This window comes from Anastrepha ludens, chromosome 3 (assembly GCF_028408465.1).
Source record: "Anastrepha ludens isolate Willacy chromosome 3, idAnaLude1.1, whole genome shotgun sequence".
NCBI classification, from domain to species: Eukaryota; Metazoa; Arthropoda; class Insecta; order Diptera; family Tephritidae; genus Anastrepha; species Anastrepha ludens.
In genome coordinates, this window is record NC_071499.1 from 94,875,708 (window position 1) to 94,892,608 (window position 16,901).

A 16,901-nucleotide genomic window follows, 5' to 3' on the forward strand; every position below is an offset into this window, starting at 1 on the left:
TGTTGCCACTTTACCCGCCATCGGTAGCTTAACCTGTTCGTTTTGAGGTGGATGGCTTTGAGTATTGTTCGAGATAAGCAGCGTTATCGTTGGAATATTCTGTCCCTCCGAAAATTCAAAAATATTCGAAACAAGAGTTCATGAAAGTACCTACATACCTGTGGGAGAAAGGGATCAAACAACTATGCTTTATAATGAAAGTGTTTATCCAAGCAGACTTCGATCTCATATGCGTTATGGATAGCAAATTTGTTTTTGAAAGATCTCGGGTTTTAAGACTTTCAAATGACTAAAAGTGGTAATTTCTCTTTCCCGAAGCGTTGGCGCACGCTACAAATGTTACCCTCTTTTTGGTGTTCTTTCTTTTCGGTGCAGATGATTATTTGGGGAGAACTCATGTCTTTTTAGGAAGCTTTATATACTTTGAAAGTTACATCGTGGTAAAAACGATTACGTCCTCTACCTTTTTAGTCATCCAATCATCACTTGGTCTCGAAAAATTTAGAATGCTACTTTTTCGCCATTGGCTATAAACAACACCACTAACAGAAATATGGTCTCGACGTTGAGGCATAAACCAATTTAAAAGGGCCTTCAAAATTGTTAAGCAATAAACTGCAAGCACATACATGTAAGACTTTTAATGCTTTCAGATATCACAAACATTTACAGAATTGGAGGTACAAAAATTTTACATTCTAGTACAAGTGAATGTAAACTGAAAACTAAAAAGTTATTGTCAGATATATAAAGGCAGTAAGGAACAAAGAGCCGCAACACATTTTTTTATGCTGATCTGTCGTTTGTATGAGTTTTGATCTCGTTCCAATTTAGCTGGATATTCTCTACTTAGATGAAGACATGCTGCCTTCTTCAGGTATGGTATGAACTGGTCCTCCTCTACGTCTGATGCCTGTGGGTTCCATGTAATGACTCGCCCGTAATGGAGTGCAACTTCAATTTTGTGAGACGGAACATAATCAAGTTTTCTATATGTATACGCACAAACATTGCTAACAACTTTATTTATGTGGGCCGATCAACTTGACTTAGAATTCGCAACAAAACCTAAATTTCTTATCTGTCAGTTAACATTGGAACAATTTGCCAACAGACAGTTCCTGCAAGGAACTATCCAAATCTAAGAAAGTATTTAAGTTTTTTCCAAAATAGATCGTGATTTACAAAGTCAAGCGATGTAGGAAAATCCAAAAGATAGATCAGCTGTGTTTAGGTCTGAACCCAGACTGCCATGATGATAACAGATTATTTCGTTTAACATAAGATGAAATGTGTGATTCTATCAGTTACTCGCACACAGGGATTAGCGGTATTATTATTTTTGCAAGAAATACAATAATTATAGAATTTTTTTCCCTCTGTTGGAAAATATGCAGGTGTGATTTATTATATTTGTTAGAGTGCCTCCAATAAGCCTTAAGGCAAGTTTCACAAACCCAAAGGGGGCCACACCTTCATTTATAGCATTAGACTTAATCGTCACGACAGATTTTAAAACTTCATCCTCAGTAACGCCATTAAATTTAAACTTTGCTAGTGAAATAATCATTAAGAGTAAAATAATCACTAAGATCTCTATATCTAGCCATAGACTTTCTAAGCATACAACTTTCTTAAGCATTTCGTTGAGACAGAGAAACGTTTCGTTCAATTTGGACTGGGATACATTGAGGAACTGTTCTCAAAAGGTATGATGCCGATGAAAGCTTTTTGTTGAACAGCAATTATTACTCTTTCATTTGCCTCGGTTTACTGCTAGAGAATGAGACATATATACATAGATTTGGCCAAAATATGAAGTTTTTGAAAAAAGTGCTTAAGAGGTCAACACAGAATGGAAATGATAATGAGAAACTAGAATGATTGCGTTTTTTTTTTTGTTTTTTTCTTTTTAAATGCTTTAAAATCATTGTGATTGTAATTCATAACTTTTCCAATTTTAAATAAAAACAAAAAGGCCATAAAATATCTCAATAAAATTTGACGCCCTCGCGTTTTTTTTGATTGTAGGGTTGCTTTGTCTTAGAACTACTCCACAAAATGCACAGAAAACAGTAAGCAACTACGCAGAATTCGTTGCTTGTCCTAAACTTTACGAGAGTGAATCAATAAGTTCGACGAAAAGGAAAATAAGAGAAAGCGTGTTTGGAAAAAAAGTATTTTTTTTAGTATAACTCACTTTTCAGCTCGATAGATTTCATCCAACTTCTCACCGCAGAAAACAATTTACCATACATTTTACTTTATTTTTTATTATATTTTTTAAATTTCTTTTTAGCAAATTTGCGTAAATTCTATTTTTTTGTAAATAACAATTTCAGACTTAAGATCATATTAAAATGATAAAATTTTGCATAGAGCTGTTCTTAATATAACTTCACATACTTGTGAGAAAGATCAAGACGGGATCATTTTATTTTATATTTCTAAGCGGTCTGACGCAAATTTTCAAATACCGCAATCTCGAAAACTGGATGCAATCTGACGCTATTGAATTTACGAGATGCCAATTAAGTAAGTTTAACTATCAAAACCTTTCCCAAATTGATGGGAACTTCTTTTGAAAAACTCTTCTTTACAAGCAAAAGCAAGGATTTTGGGTTGCAACCTTATCTTTTAAGGACTTTTTGTGCCACCCTCTTGCATGAGCTGCAAATGCATGCTTTGCGCATGAAATAATAGGTTCAAGGTCATATAATGTTATTGAAAACCAGCTTAATCTTCTTGGGTACATTAACAGCAAATTGGCACCTGTTGATTGACTCAAGTAAATTTACTGAAAAATATATAAAACATTAATTGCTGGCCGTAAAGCGGGCGTTGAGAGAAAAAAGCAAAGCAAAAGCCCTTTATGGGCTATGTCAACGTCGCGTCGGCTGATTGCATGTCACCCTGCCGCTGACAGTTGATCAAATAGCCTGCATGGAAAAGTCCCCTTGACAATGATTACATTAAAGAGAATCGGAATGCTACTTGCGTACAGTTTTCATATATATTTATGTGGGTATGCGTGTTTTTTTCAGCTGTCCGGAAGCAGTCAGGTAAGCTTTTACTTTTGATTACTGTATGCGCAGTTCCTCATGAGCAGGTGGCGGAGAGAGTAACTGAGCAAAAGCTGGATAGTTATGTAACTTATATATGCAGGTAATTTTGGCACAGCAGTCGAACTCCCTTCTACATACAACTCCCTTCTTCTATAATTGGCGCGTACACCCTTTTTGGGTGTTTGGCCGAGCTCCTCCTCCTATTTGTGAAGTGCGTCTTGATGTTGTTCCACAAATGGAGGGACCTACAGTTTCAAGCCGACTCCGAACGGCAGATATTTTTATGAGGAGCTTTTTCATGGCAGAAATACACTCGGAGGTTTGCCATTGCCTGCCGACTGGTGTTTTCACCGAGATTCGAACCTACGTTCTCTCTGTGAATTCCGAATGGTAATCACGCACCAGCCCATTCGATTACGGCGGCCACCATAGTTTCACATAGTTTTATAAAAAATCCCTGCAATAAATATACATACATACCTATATACATGTTGACTTAGCGAAAAATATAAGTGTTCAGGCTTTGTACCATTTTTTCGCTCGACCTTCCGCTGCCACCAACAGAAGGCTGCCGGCGAGAGGATGTCAAATAAAAAAATGAGTTTAACGAAGCGTTCATTCAATTTTGCTACGCAACGTAAACTTATTTCAGTATTTCTCTTTGTTACTAGTGTTTGTTTTTGCTTCTCTTGCTGAGAGTTGCTTTTTGCTACGACCTCCCAACCAGCCGTGCCCAATTATACACTTTTTGTAAAAACGTGCATTTACACCTCAATACTGCCAATGTTACGTATACGCCCTCCGTTTGGTAGCTCTTTTTTAACGCTCGATTCTTTACTTGTTGCTACCAGAAAATAAATTGTAGTATGCAGGAGCGCGTTTGTTTTGTCAAGGCAATAAACTAGTAATTGTGTGGCGATCAGTTGCAAAAAAAGGCGGCGGCGCAGGCTAGTGAAGGATTTTGGAGATGTATGCAGCACATAAATGTACCTAAAAGATTCACAATCTACCTAAAATGAAAAAATGATTCTTTGTAAGTTACTAGAAACATTTGTATAATATTCAAAAAAATTGCAAATAATGTATAAAACAGTCGTAAAAATAACAAAACAAAGTGTTCCATATAAAGGGTTTCTCACATACTACTACTTGAAAAATAATTACAATAGAAGAAATACTTAAAAACTTCATGTTTTCTTCACATTATATTTTAAAAAGAAAATCTACGATAAACATGTACTGGCAAATGACCGAAACTATGATAATGAAATATAAATATAATATAATTTAATTCGCTATTTTCGCCTAAAATTTTTGAAATAAAAAATTATTTTTAAAAAGTTATTAGTTTTACTATCGATTTGTAGGACATAGCAGCATCTTGAAGCAGATCTCCCCTAACTTCTCTGATATTCGCACCGACCTCTCCATCCGCAAACTGTACTTTGAGGGTTGTGCTAGGGCTATCTTTCCGAGCACGCAAGATTGGAAAGAGGGGAGAGTTGGTGCGGATAAAGATGCATATGTTTTCACTGATGGATCTCCGCTCCCACGGGGGTCTACTCTAAATCAGCCAGCATTTCGGCCTCCTTTAAACTTCCGGAGACAAGCAGCGTCTTTCAAGCAGAGGTCTTCGCGATCCTGCAGGCATGCAAAATGCTTCGGGATCGCTGTTGAGAGGGAGACATTCATATTTTTCCCGATAACCAAGCTGCAATCAAGGCACTGTCGTCGCCGTATTGTAGCTCTCTTCTCGTGAACTCCTGTAAGGAGGAACTTAAACGTCTCGAACGTGCAGGAAACATTTCCCTCGTCTGGGTTCCTGGGCACAAGAATATAGAGGAAACTGAAATTGTCGATGAGCTTGCCAGGAAGGGGGCGGCAGAACCGGATCCAGCTGCCCCTTCTCAGACATCGATGTCCCTTTGGCCGTCGTTAAAGGGAAACTACACAACTTCTTTCTAAGAAAAACGCAAGACAGATGGAGGTCTGTCTCATCGTGTGCCATTTCAAAAGCACTATGGCCTCAATACGATATAAACAGAACGCTTAAGGTGATAGGAACCCCCCGCCATTTAATTTCCAAACTCATTGCGGTCATCACTGGTCACTGGGTGCGGAGAAGCTTGGAATTCCGTACAACCCCCATTGCAGAAGCTGTGGGGATCCTGCAGAGAAAGAGACTTTGGAACACTTTCTCTGCAAATGGGCGGCTCTGGCGGCTAGGCGCTTGAGATTCCTCAGCGTCCCCTTTGGGGATGACTTGATGAAATTCTCCAGCCTAGATACCTTTTCTCTCCTCCGCTACATCAACAGCACTGGATGGCTGTAGACGGTTTTCTCTTTTCCCTTAATCCTTTCACAGGTAGTGGTCCACATTTTGGTATCAAAACGGCACGTAAGTGCTACTTGTAGTGTACCTGGGGTACTCTTGCCATCTTACCTCCCCTTCCCTACTATCGATTGGAATAATGACATACAATTTAACAGACGGGATTTAAATTCATTCCAATTTGATTCGGTAAAGATGAATGAATATTCATCAATATGAAACTAAATTTACCTCTTATTAATAAAAGTAATATGCGTGGCATAAAAATACTTGTGAGAGCACTATTCTCTCATTTTCGTGGTTGCTTTCAAAAGAAAGGTGATTGACTGCTCATTCTTATGTAATCATGTTATTTTTTAGTTGGGCGCGAGCGTTACGTTACATAGTATTAGTGTATATTGTCTGTGTATACCCTGTAATACGTATCTACTGAGTGGGGAGACTACGAAGCACCGCATAAAGCGGAGAAAGAGAATAGCTTGTATGCCATTTCGTGACGGTTTTTCGTAACGTTAGCTCGTGTGCCGCTGCCTTGAAATTATACTCTGACGCGCGTAAAGAAGTTTCACTTCAATAATATTATATTTAATATTTAACAGTTAGAACAGGTATGTATTGATAAATGTATATATATATATGTACTATGGCAAATTTAGTATCTATGCGAAGCAATTAAATATCAGTATATTGTGATTATGAAAGATCTATCTTGCACCGTTCACAGGTACTGTTGAGGAAAAACTGCTGTGCCTTGCGAAACCCGATTTGACATCACTAATTTGAGTATTTGTAAGTATATTTTTATAATAGTTATATTATTGTATTGGTTGACCATAAAAAATATTGTTGATTTCCAATTTGGTATTACTATTTGTTATAGACTTCAGCCAAAAACGGCTGCTGAACGTGCACGAGAATACAGAGCTCGGGAAAAATTGTCGAAACAAGAAAAACCGCTAGGGCAAACAGCAGGACAATGAAATCGAAAATGTAAGGCTCGACAGAAGGCTTTGAGAAATGCAGTCGCCACTATCGGAGACGAGTTATCATCGACGCACTTCTTTAGGCCAAGTGAATTACCCATAGTCAATCCACAACCCAGTACCATCGGAGACGATGGTAACATATTGCATCAATATTCATCACAAACGAGTGGCCAAGCTGAGCAGGCTCAAGTTCCTGTTGAATATACTGAGGGAAGAATAATTGTCGTTCAAGCCGACATGAATGAGGCCAATTCATCACAAAGCCCAATGAATCCGACCTCAACTACATCCACAAAGATGAGGAAATCAGTCGCTCAGCGGTGTCGTGAATATAGACAGCGAAAAAAGACGCCGAAGATGCCAATACTATTGTCGTCCAAAGACCAGTTGTCTCTCCAGTTATTGTGAATGTGTCTTCGAATGTGAGTGATATACAAGTTGATTTTGCTGAAGTGTTACAATCTCAAACATTGGAAATAGAAAGTGATCCTGCCGCCCCTTCAGCCGTTAGACAAGATTCAACACTACCACATGTAGTGTTCCACTACCATGAAATTAATGAATAATTGATGAATAATGAACAAATGAGTAATGACAGCTATATTTCAACAATAAAATCAGGAACAACAATAGATGCCATATTTTTTCGCTATATCGACACAATCGATACCTTCTGTTGTTCTAGTATGTTTTCTGTGCTACTGTAAACAAGTCAAGCTCGAGTGTGTTCTTCGAATTCTCTTTTATGACTTCAATTGTCTCAAAATGTTTTCCACGGAGCGGCAACTTGAGCTTGGGAAACAGGAAAAAGTCACATGGAGCCATATCAGGCGAATACGGTGCTTACGGAACGATATTAACATTATTTTTGTTCAAATAATCGCGAACAAGACGTGATGTGTGAGCTGGTGCATTATCGTGATGCAAGAACTATGACTTGTTGTCCCACAATTCCTTCCTTTTAAGACGAATGTTCTCGCGCAAACGCTTTAAAACGTCTAAATAATATTCAGCGTTAACCGATTTTCTTTTCCGATGTTTTCGTCGTTTACTGATGTTGCTGGACGACGTTCATGAGGAAAGTTTTCAACCCTCTTTGAACGATTTGTACCACTGGAAGACACGTGCACGCGATAGAGCAGAGTCCCCATAGGTTGTCTGCAACATTTTTAAGGCGTTTAAAGCCGAAATTTTGTTGAAATTACAAAATTTCACACAAATTCTTTGTTCAACTTGAATTTCCATCGTTAAATTCGAAGAACACACTCGAGCTTGACTTGTTTACAGTAGCACAGAAAACAAACTATGCGACTTATCACGCTGAAATTTGCCATGTAAGCTTATAACAGTCCTACCAAAAAACAAAAAATTTATTTTTGCCATATGTCATCCGCGGACCATTTTATTGATAACGTCTCGTTCATATTTGAGCAGAAGGTATATATCCTATTTCAGGTACCACAAACCGATTGTATCCACTGCTGCTATTGCACCATCAATACAAAATGTACAGGCTACTGAAGCGCCGACTAATGCACAAATTTCAGAAATAAATGAATAATAATATTATTCACTATTATTGTATGTAATTTTATAAAAAATCATTTCAATCCTCATTAAAATATTTAAATTTAATCCAGAAATTAAGAAGTTTCACTTCAAAAATGCAAACATGCGCACATAGTGCGGCTGGCCTTTTTTATTTTAAAAAATTCGACGATGTAATTTGTATGGAAGACAAAGTTTCAGACCTCAGCGAAAAACTTGAACCATGTGCACCAAAAACTGACTATAAAACTCCATGCCCAGAAAAAAGTTTGGATCAAAAGGAAATATTGAACATAGTTTGAAACTTTGCTTTACTGGATTTTGTTGTAATTGTTGTAATATGAATTAAATTTTTATAAAAAAATAATATTTAATTATATGAGATAAAATCGTAAGTGTACGACCAAGGGAAAGCTGTCAAAGGTAATATCAGTAGACAAGCTGATTCGTTTTTCTTATTTTGCCGTGTGAAATTACGAAAAGCGATTCCATTCACACCATCGTCGTACGCTTCTAGATTCGACAGAATATTGGCATTTGAACGTAATTTGTCCTTTTCTTTTTCTTTTTTACTTTTTTTGGCATGACATGTATAAATCGTTGTTTTTGGTGTAGTGTCATCATAGAGTTTTTCCATAAGAAGTCTGTATTTGGCAATTGTGGCAATTAATTAAATCTCGCTCAAAAATTGCACAAAAGCAATAAAAATCTACTATGACATGGACCGTGGGCGTGGTAGACATCCGATATAATTTTCTATTTATAATTTCTCAACTTTACTTTTTACACACTAGACAAGCTCTCGCCACCACCAACATCACCCATTTCGTTTCAAAAAGTACAGCTTAAAAAGCTAAAAACCAGTCTATCAGAGATATTCGGACACATCCTACCCTTTGCCTTGTATTTGTGATTTATTGTATTCTCGCGGATTAATTTTGTTTTTCTAGATACAAATCTTTCAATGCTGACCGCTCCGGGAGAAGACTTTCGATCTTCAAAACAGCTAAATTCTACATTTCAGGGAGTATTAATTCTTTGAAAGCTTAAATTGTTTCAAATAATGTTGAAAAAGGGGGGAAAACTAAATAAAATAAAATAAATAATGCATAACATATCTTTCAAATAGTAGCAGAAGAAGAAGCTGCTGTAGCATTAGCCACATTAAGAAGGCAATTTTGCGATAAAATAATCTTACTCGAATTGCCACAGTTTGTATGGTACTAAACATTTTTTTTATTAAAGTTGCCATTAAACTTCCATCCTTACGCAGATAAAAAATCCGCTTTTCAATGGCTATATGAAGTCTCTCCCACTAAGGGGTTTTTCAATAAGGGCGGGTAGATGTTGAAATGGAATAAAAGAAGCTGTGTGTGAGTTATTGACAAAATTATTTTTTTATTTGAAAGGCGCATATATGCCATTAAGTGTGGAGTATGACATCATTCAAATACCCGCCTCGGCTTCTTACGGTGGAACGGATCCGAGTGGTCCAATTTTCAATGACTTTTCCGCATAGATCCGGCTGAATTTGAGCGATAGCCTGTATTATGTTCACCTTTAGAGCATCGGTCGACTGTGGTTTATTTGCATAGACCTGAGACTTCAAGAAACCCCACAGGAAAAATTCTAGCGGGGGTCGAGTCGCATGACCTTGGTGGCCAATTCACATCACCCCTGCGAGAGATAACCTTACCCTCAAATCGTTCATGCAGAATGTCAATCGTGGCGTTTGCTGTGTGGCACGTAGCGCCGTCCTGCTGGAACCACATGTCGTCTAGGTCCATATGGTTCAATATGGTCCATAAAAAATTGGTTATCATCGTTGTTTCGCGCTCGCTGTTGACGGTGACCGCCTCACCAACGTCGTTTTCAAAAAAGTACGGACCAATGACGCCGCCGGCCCAAAATCCACACCAAACGGTAACTTTTTGAGGATGCATTATCGCCTGGTTATCCTCGTGTGGATTGGTGTCGTCCCATATACGGCAATTTTGTTTGTTAACACAGCCATTCATCCAAAAATGCACCTCGTCACTAAAGCTGATTTTTCGCCCAAAACTGGGGTTCCCTTCCAAACGATTCGAAGCCCAGTCAGCGAACAAACGGCGTTGTCTATGCTTTTCAACTTTGATCTCCTGGGTCAGTTGGATCTTGTACGGGTGTAGGCCCAAGTCCCGACGCAAAATTCGCCAAGTTGAAGTATGCGAAAGGCCAAGTTCTTGTGCACGGCGAGGAATAGACCGCCTCAGGTTCTGCTGTACACTTTGACGGACCGCGGCAATGTTCTCGGCTGATCTTGTGTTCCTTGAACGTACGGGTGTTGGCTGATTGTTTACTGACCCGGTCGTCTCAAATTTGGCCACCAAACGTTGAAGAGTCGACTTTGAAGGGCCCCCACGTCTACCGAAAAATGGGCGCAATGCGCGCAACGCTTGCGTTAATGAACACTCATTTTGATAATAAAGTTTTATCATTTGCACGTGCTGTTCAATCGTGTAACTTGCCATGATGATTCTGCATAAACAACTGAATAATAAACAAAGGATTTGACAGATGTCACCAAAACCAAATGGCTGCCACAGGGCGCCAAAATCGACTCGCGCCAATTGAAAAACCCTTTATAAAACATTTTATCAAACGGGATTACGTTTGTTTGGCTCAATTCACTGTCAGTGAAGTCTTGGATTATGAGTTCAGAGTTTTTAAGCTGATTTCATGTATCGAAATCGCTCAGGGTTAATCTGGCCTCTAATTCTCAAAATACTACCTCATATTTGTTATTTTAAATTTCCGAAAAAAGAGTTATGCCTCCCTTGTAGTTCCGAATGTTTCTGTGCTGCAAATGATAAAAATTTCATATTTTTAGTTACTATTTCTTTTGTTTTTTAGATTTGCTTTTAATTTATTTTCCAACAATGAATATCAGCAAATCAGCAAAAGAGTTAGAGTTAAATATATTTTTAATAAAAATATGTGAAATCAAAAGAGTCATAATTAAAAAAAAAACAATTTTTGGTTGCTCTGCTTTACCTAGGCTTATATACTTGTCGCCTGCAATCTGACCAGCGCTCCATCTTGAATTTCGATAATCAAATAGGGCAATGGTCCAGCAACTGCGTGCACGCCACTACTTTAACCCCTCAACCCCTTCTCTATAGAGTTTTAATAGGATACCAATTAGCGCTGATCTGCTTGAATTGATTCGCAACAAGACTATGTAAGACGCATTGTAATAATCAAACCACACAAAATCCAATCTAACAAACTGCCATTAAATTGAAAATATTTCTTTGCTTAATCAACGTTGTATTATCACATAGCAATCAGAGTTTTAGTGTAGGCTTGTGGAAGAGAAAATAATTTCCTATTCAATCTATATACTTACATATATATAATATAATACATACAGTGTCTATGTGAAATAAAAGCTCATAATTCTGCAATATGCCCGAAACATACTAACTCTGCCCATAACTATTTAATTGCCGCATTACGTTTTCTTACTCGTGGTCCTAAGAAATCGAAAATTGCTGAGCGACTGGATGTGCCATAAAACTTAAATGACACATTAGAAGAAAACTGTAAAAAGAAATACATAAAAATAAAAGCGTTACAAGCGGTGGAAAAAATATAAAAAAATAGAGGAAGGGAGAACATATTTACAGTCAATGTGATGATATAATTCATTATACTATTTCCAATAATTCCCAAACTATCAGCGTAAAGGCTATATTTTAGTGGATGGGCATAAAAAGTCAAGCCTGCGAAATAATGTAGCAAATTGAATTGAAAAATAGAAAAAGAAGATTGAAGGAAAGAAAAAAATAGAGATAGAAATTCTTTTTTATAAAACTTTAATGCAACGAGAAATAAATACAGTCAGTAGGAAAGTGACGAAGAGACAGAAAAGGAGTAGAGTGAAACGACCATTTATCGGCACTTAGTTTGGAGCCTTGCACATATGCTCAGCATTATATATAATATATAATAAGTACATATATCTATATGTATATATAATTGCCGTTTACTTTTTCCATTTTTTTGTGTGCGTGTTTGGCCGAGCTCCTCCTTCTATTTGCGGTGTGCGTCTTAATATTTTCCCGCAAATGGAAGGATCTATGCCGCTTCCGAAGGGGCATATGGTTTTTTATGAGGTGCTACAGCCTGCCGAGTGGCGATCTCTATAAGAAATTATTTTTCTATAAAATAGTGCTGGCCGGCTGAAATGTTAAATGGTCAGTAACGCATATTAAGATGGTTCAAAGTGTGGGAACTAATGTCCGTAGTTATACGCTAGCTTTTGAAGTTGTGATACGTTATGTTATTTAGTTTCTCTAAGAATATACAATCTTACAGAGTAACAAAGAGCACAAAGTAGCATAAACCTAATTCGTTTTATTAATTTTCGCGATAACCGCTTACGCAATTTTGGCTGAGTTTAACAAAGCGTGGCAGTCGGGTCTTTCTCGTGATAACCGGCGCCAGCTCGCCCACACTAAGTGGGGCCCAGCCCTTCTCCACCTGAGCTTTCCAACGCAGAAGAGGCCTTCCTCTTCTTCTGCTACCACCAGCTGGTACCGCATCAAATACTTTCAGAGCCGGACATGACCCAACTAACGTAGGCGCAGGATCTTTATTCGCTGCGATATGTCTATGTCGTCGTAAAGTTCATACAGCTCATCGTTCCATCGTCTGCGATACTCGCTGTCACCAAGGTATAAAAATCTTCTGCAGAATTTTTTTATGAAACTCTCCAAGGAGTCCTCATCAGATGTTGTCATCGTTCAGTAGCAGTTGTTGGCAGGAGATTCCTCGCTGGATTTCCAGGCTGACATTTGTATCGGTGCTTCCTAAAGAAATGAAGTCTCTTAGGACCACGAAATCATAACTGTCACCAGTGATGTGGGTGCCGATAGGCGAATGCGCCGACTGTTTGCTTGATGACAAGAGGTGGTACTTCGTTTTGTCCTCGTTCACCACCAGACCCATTCGCTTTGCCTCTTTATCCAGTTTGAAGAAGGCAGAGCTAACAGCGCGTTTGTTAAGGCCGATTATATCGATATCATCGGCATACGCCAACAATTGTACGCTCTTATAAAATATTGTGCCTGAGCGATTAAGTTCTGCGGCTCGTACGATGCTCTCCAACATTAGGTTAAAGAAGTCACACGACCGGGAGTCACCCTGTCTGAAACCTCGTTTGGTATCAAACTGCTCGGAGAAGTCCTTCCCAATTCTGACGGCGCTGCAGATATTGAGCAACGTCGTTTTGCATAGTATTAGTTTGCGGGGATATCAAGTTCAGACATTGTGACATGTTGGTAACTTCTTTTGTGAATATCTGGTCGATGTTGGACTTTCCGTGTCTAAGGTCCAATCAGTTGGTTGATGGCGGGCTTCAGCCTTTCATACAATACACTCACTAGGACTTTATAAGCGATATTTAGAAGACTAATTAGGCGCTAATTGGTACAGATTGCAGAATCACCCTTCGTATGGATTGGGCAGAGCACACTTAAATTTCAATCGGCAGGTATGCTTTCATCCGAACACATTGCGCATAGAAGCTGATAAATGCCCCTCACCAGCTCCTCGCCGCCATGCTTGAATAGCTCAGCCGGCAGTCCGTCGGCTCCTGCGGCATAAACCTAATTACATTGCAATAATTTCCAAAACTTAAAAGCGGAGCTCAAAAGTTCAAAAAAATCTGTCTTTGAAAAGCCAAGGAAAATGGTACTGCTAAGTAATAACTCGAGTTCACGAATAGATTGAGTGAAAGGAGGAATTGCCGAATAGGCAATGGAAGCAGGCTACAAAGAGGACGTTGGGGTGCATAAAATCTGGTTCTCAACAAATGCGGGAAATCAGTTATATTAATGACGATTTTATAGTTAAAAGGAAGACTTGGAGTAGATCTACTATTTTTCAGAGTTAAAATTTGTAGACGAGTAGAATATGAGACTAAGGGTTTATTAAAGGTGAAATAGCGAAGAGCGAATTTAAGAAATATTTTTTGAACACGTTTAATCCTATTGGTGGCAAGCTCATTGGCCGGTCTCCATATAAAAACAGCATACAGAATTAATAAGTTTTGTCAAGAGAAGTTTATGGCGATACGGATCAAAGAGACCAGAGGTATTACGCGTTACAAAATCTTGTAGAACTGCGATGCTATATAGCTGGTATATCTATTAAAAGAGCAGCTGTTATGAAATTTAATTATCCTTAATTTCATTAAGGGCACAATTTGATAAACTCGAACTTGAAGGCAAAATGTTAAAAATGTTTGAGTAAGTCATGTGAAATCATGAGTTCAAATTCAATGAAAGTTATGACTTCAGGCACCTCAAGTCAATATCTTTCTGAAAATTGATAACATCAAATGGGTTGTTAATTGCCGAATATACCTTCGTCCGCATGAAGTAAGCGTTTCCCAAAGAAAAAACAGCTGCTGTTATCATTTACAAAAGGTATGGAATGAAACTCACTCAGGGAACTGCCTTGTGGTACTCCAGACAAATCAACAAAGGAAATCGGAGTCATTCCATTTATTGTACAATAACAACACAAGGTTCAATGCAGAAAGGCCGTGTGTAATCCGTAACAGGTTGGTGTAGTACTTAATATTGCATGTGATAATTTGTCGAATGCTTTTGACCACTCTTTGTAAATGCAGTCGACTTAAAAGCAAACGGAAAATACTCGAAGCTGTATTCACTAAATACAGCGAGTTTGGCCACAATCGATTTATCGGCCACAAATCCTTGTTGGCGTACTCAAGGATCCTGTGAAAGATAGCTATCGATCTGTAATTTCACGTTCTTAATGGCATATTTTAAAATAGGGGTTATGGATGTTAGCGTCCAGTCATCTAGAAAGTCTCAGATTTTTTAAATATTAACTTTAATGAACTTACTATAGTCGGACAATTCTTTATTAGCACGGCGGAAGGCTGTCTATATCGATATGTCTGGTAGGCTTGAGTATTTTAATCTCTGATGCCCTCACAAGAATTACGTAACTTGTGTTAAGTTTACGCCTAGAGTAATTGCACTATGAGCCAAATACCTATCAAAAAATGTTCCTTAAAATTTTAAATTCAGAAATATGTTTATTGATATTTATGCCACACTTGACAATAGGTACCTATTTTTTTACTCACACATTCTAGCAGTTCTCTCTCAGTATTTCGCAAACAAACAGTTTTTGAAGTGAAAACTTCTTTAGAATCGTTGGGAGTGATTTGAGAAAAAGTGAAACGAAAAAAGCGACACTCTTGGCTACGAATATTACATATACACGTAGCGACGAACTAAATAACTTTTAGGCCAGCGCCGACAGCATGGCGCGATAGCCGAGCGGCTAACAATGTGAGCTTCCGATCCAAAATCCTTGGTTCGAATCACAAGAAAAAAATTTTTTTTATACAGTTATTTTATTTTTTTATTTTATGATATGTTTATGAGGAACTTTTTTTCATGGCAGAAATACACTCGGTGTTTTGCCATTGCCTGCTGAGGGGTGAGCGCTATTAGAAAAATAGTTTTCCTTAATTTTGGTGTTTTCCCCGAGATTCGAACCGACGTTCTCTCTGTGAATTCTGAATAGTAGTCACGCACCAACCCATTCGGCTACGGCGTTTGTTTAATTTTACTGATGCAAAAATGAGGAAAAATATATGAATAAAGTTTGCTTACTGTTTACACATTTTCCAAAGGTGACGGAGAACCAAAAAAAAAAGTCGATTTTCAAACAAATACGAGTGCATATGTGCAATTGTGTTAGAGTTTCGGTCACGCCCCAGCAAAACCTGCGTGCATATGTGTTTGTAACATTCAAAAAAATGTAATAGGACTATGAATAAGTTCGTGCGGTTTTTTTTCGAAATTTGAAACTTTATTGACGTAAAATGGTTACAAATTTAATATTCAAAATATTGTCCATCGCTTACTACTACTTTTTCCCATCTTTCTGGCAATTCACGGATTCCCTTTGTGAAAAATTCGGTCCGTTTTGCCGCAATCCACGAATCGATCCATTTTTTGACTTCATCGTAATTACGGAAGTGCTGGTCAGCCAGGCCATGTTGCATCGATCGGAAGAGATAGTAATCGGATGGCGCAAGGTCTGGACTATACAGCGGGTGGGGTAGGACATCCCATTTGAGCGTTTCTAAGTATGTTTTGACCACTTGTGCAACATGTGGCCGAGCATTGTCATGTTGCAAAATAACTTTGTCGTGTCTATCGACGTATTGCGGCCGTTTTTCTCGCAGTGCTCGGCTCAAACGCATCAATTGTCGTCGGTAGACATCCCCCGTAATCGTTTCATTCGGTTTCAGTAGCTCATAATACACAACACCCAGCTGGTCCCACCAGATACACAGCATAACCTTCAGGCCATGAATATTCTGCGCCGACGTCGATGTTGAAGCAAGGCCAGGGTATCCATACGTTGCCCGACGTTTTGGATTGTCGTAATGGACCCACTTTTCATCGCCAGTCACAATTCGATGCAAAAAACCCTTTCTTTTGTGCCGTTGAAGCAGTTGTTCGCATGCCATAAAACGGCGTTCAACGTCTCTTGGCTTCAATTCATACGGCACCCAATGGCCTACCTTTCGGATCATTCCCATGGCTTTTAAACGTTTGGAAATGGTTGATTGATCAACTCCCAAAGTTTTTGCAACCTCTTCTTGCGTTTGAGCCGGATCTTGATCGAGCAATTCCTCCAATTCGGTATCCATGAACTTTGGCGGCGCACCCTCGCGTTCTTCGTCTTCCAAGCCAAAATCACCACTTTTAAAGCGTGCAAACCACTTCTGGCACGTTCGCTCAGATAGAGCATGCTCACCATAAACTTCCACCAAGATACGATGACTTTCGGCTGCTTTTTTCTTCATATTAAAATAATGAAGAAGAATTCCCCGCAAAAACACATTATTTGGCACGAAATTCGACATTTTCA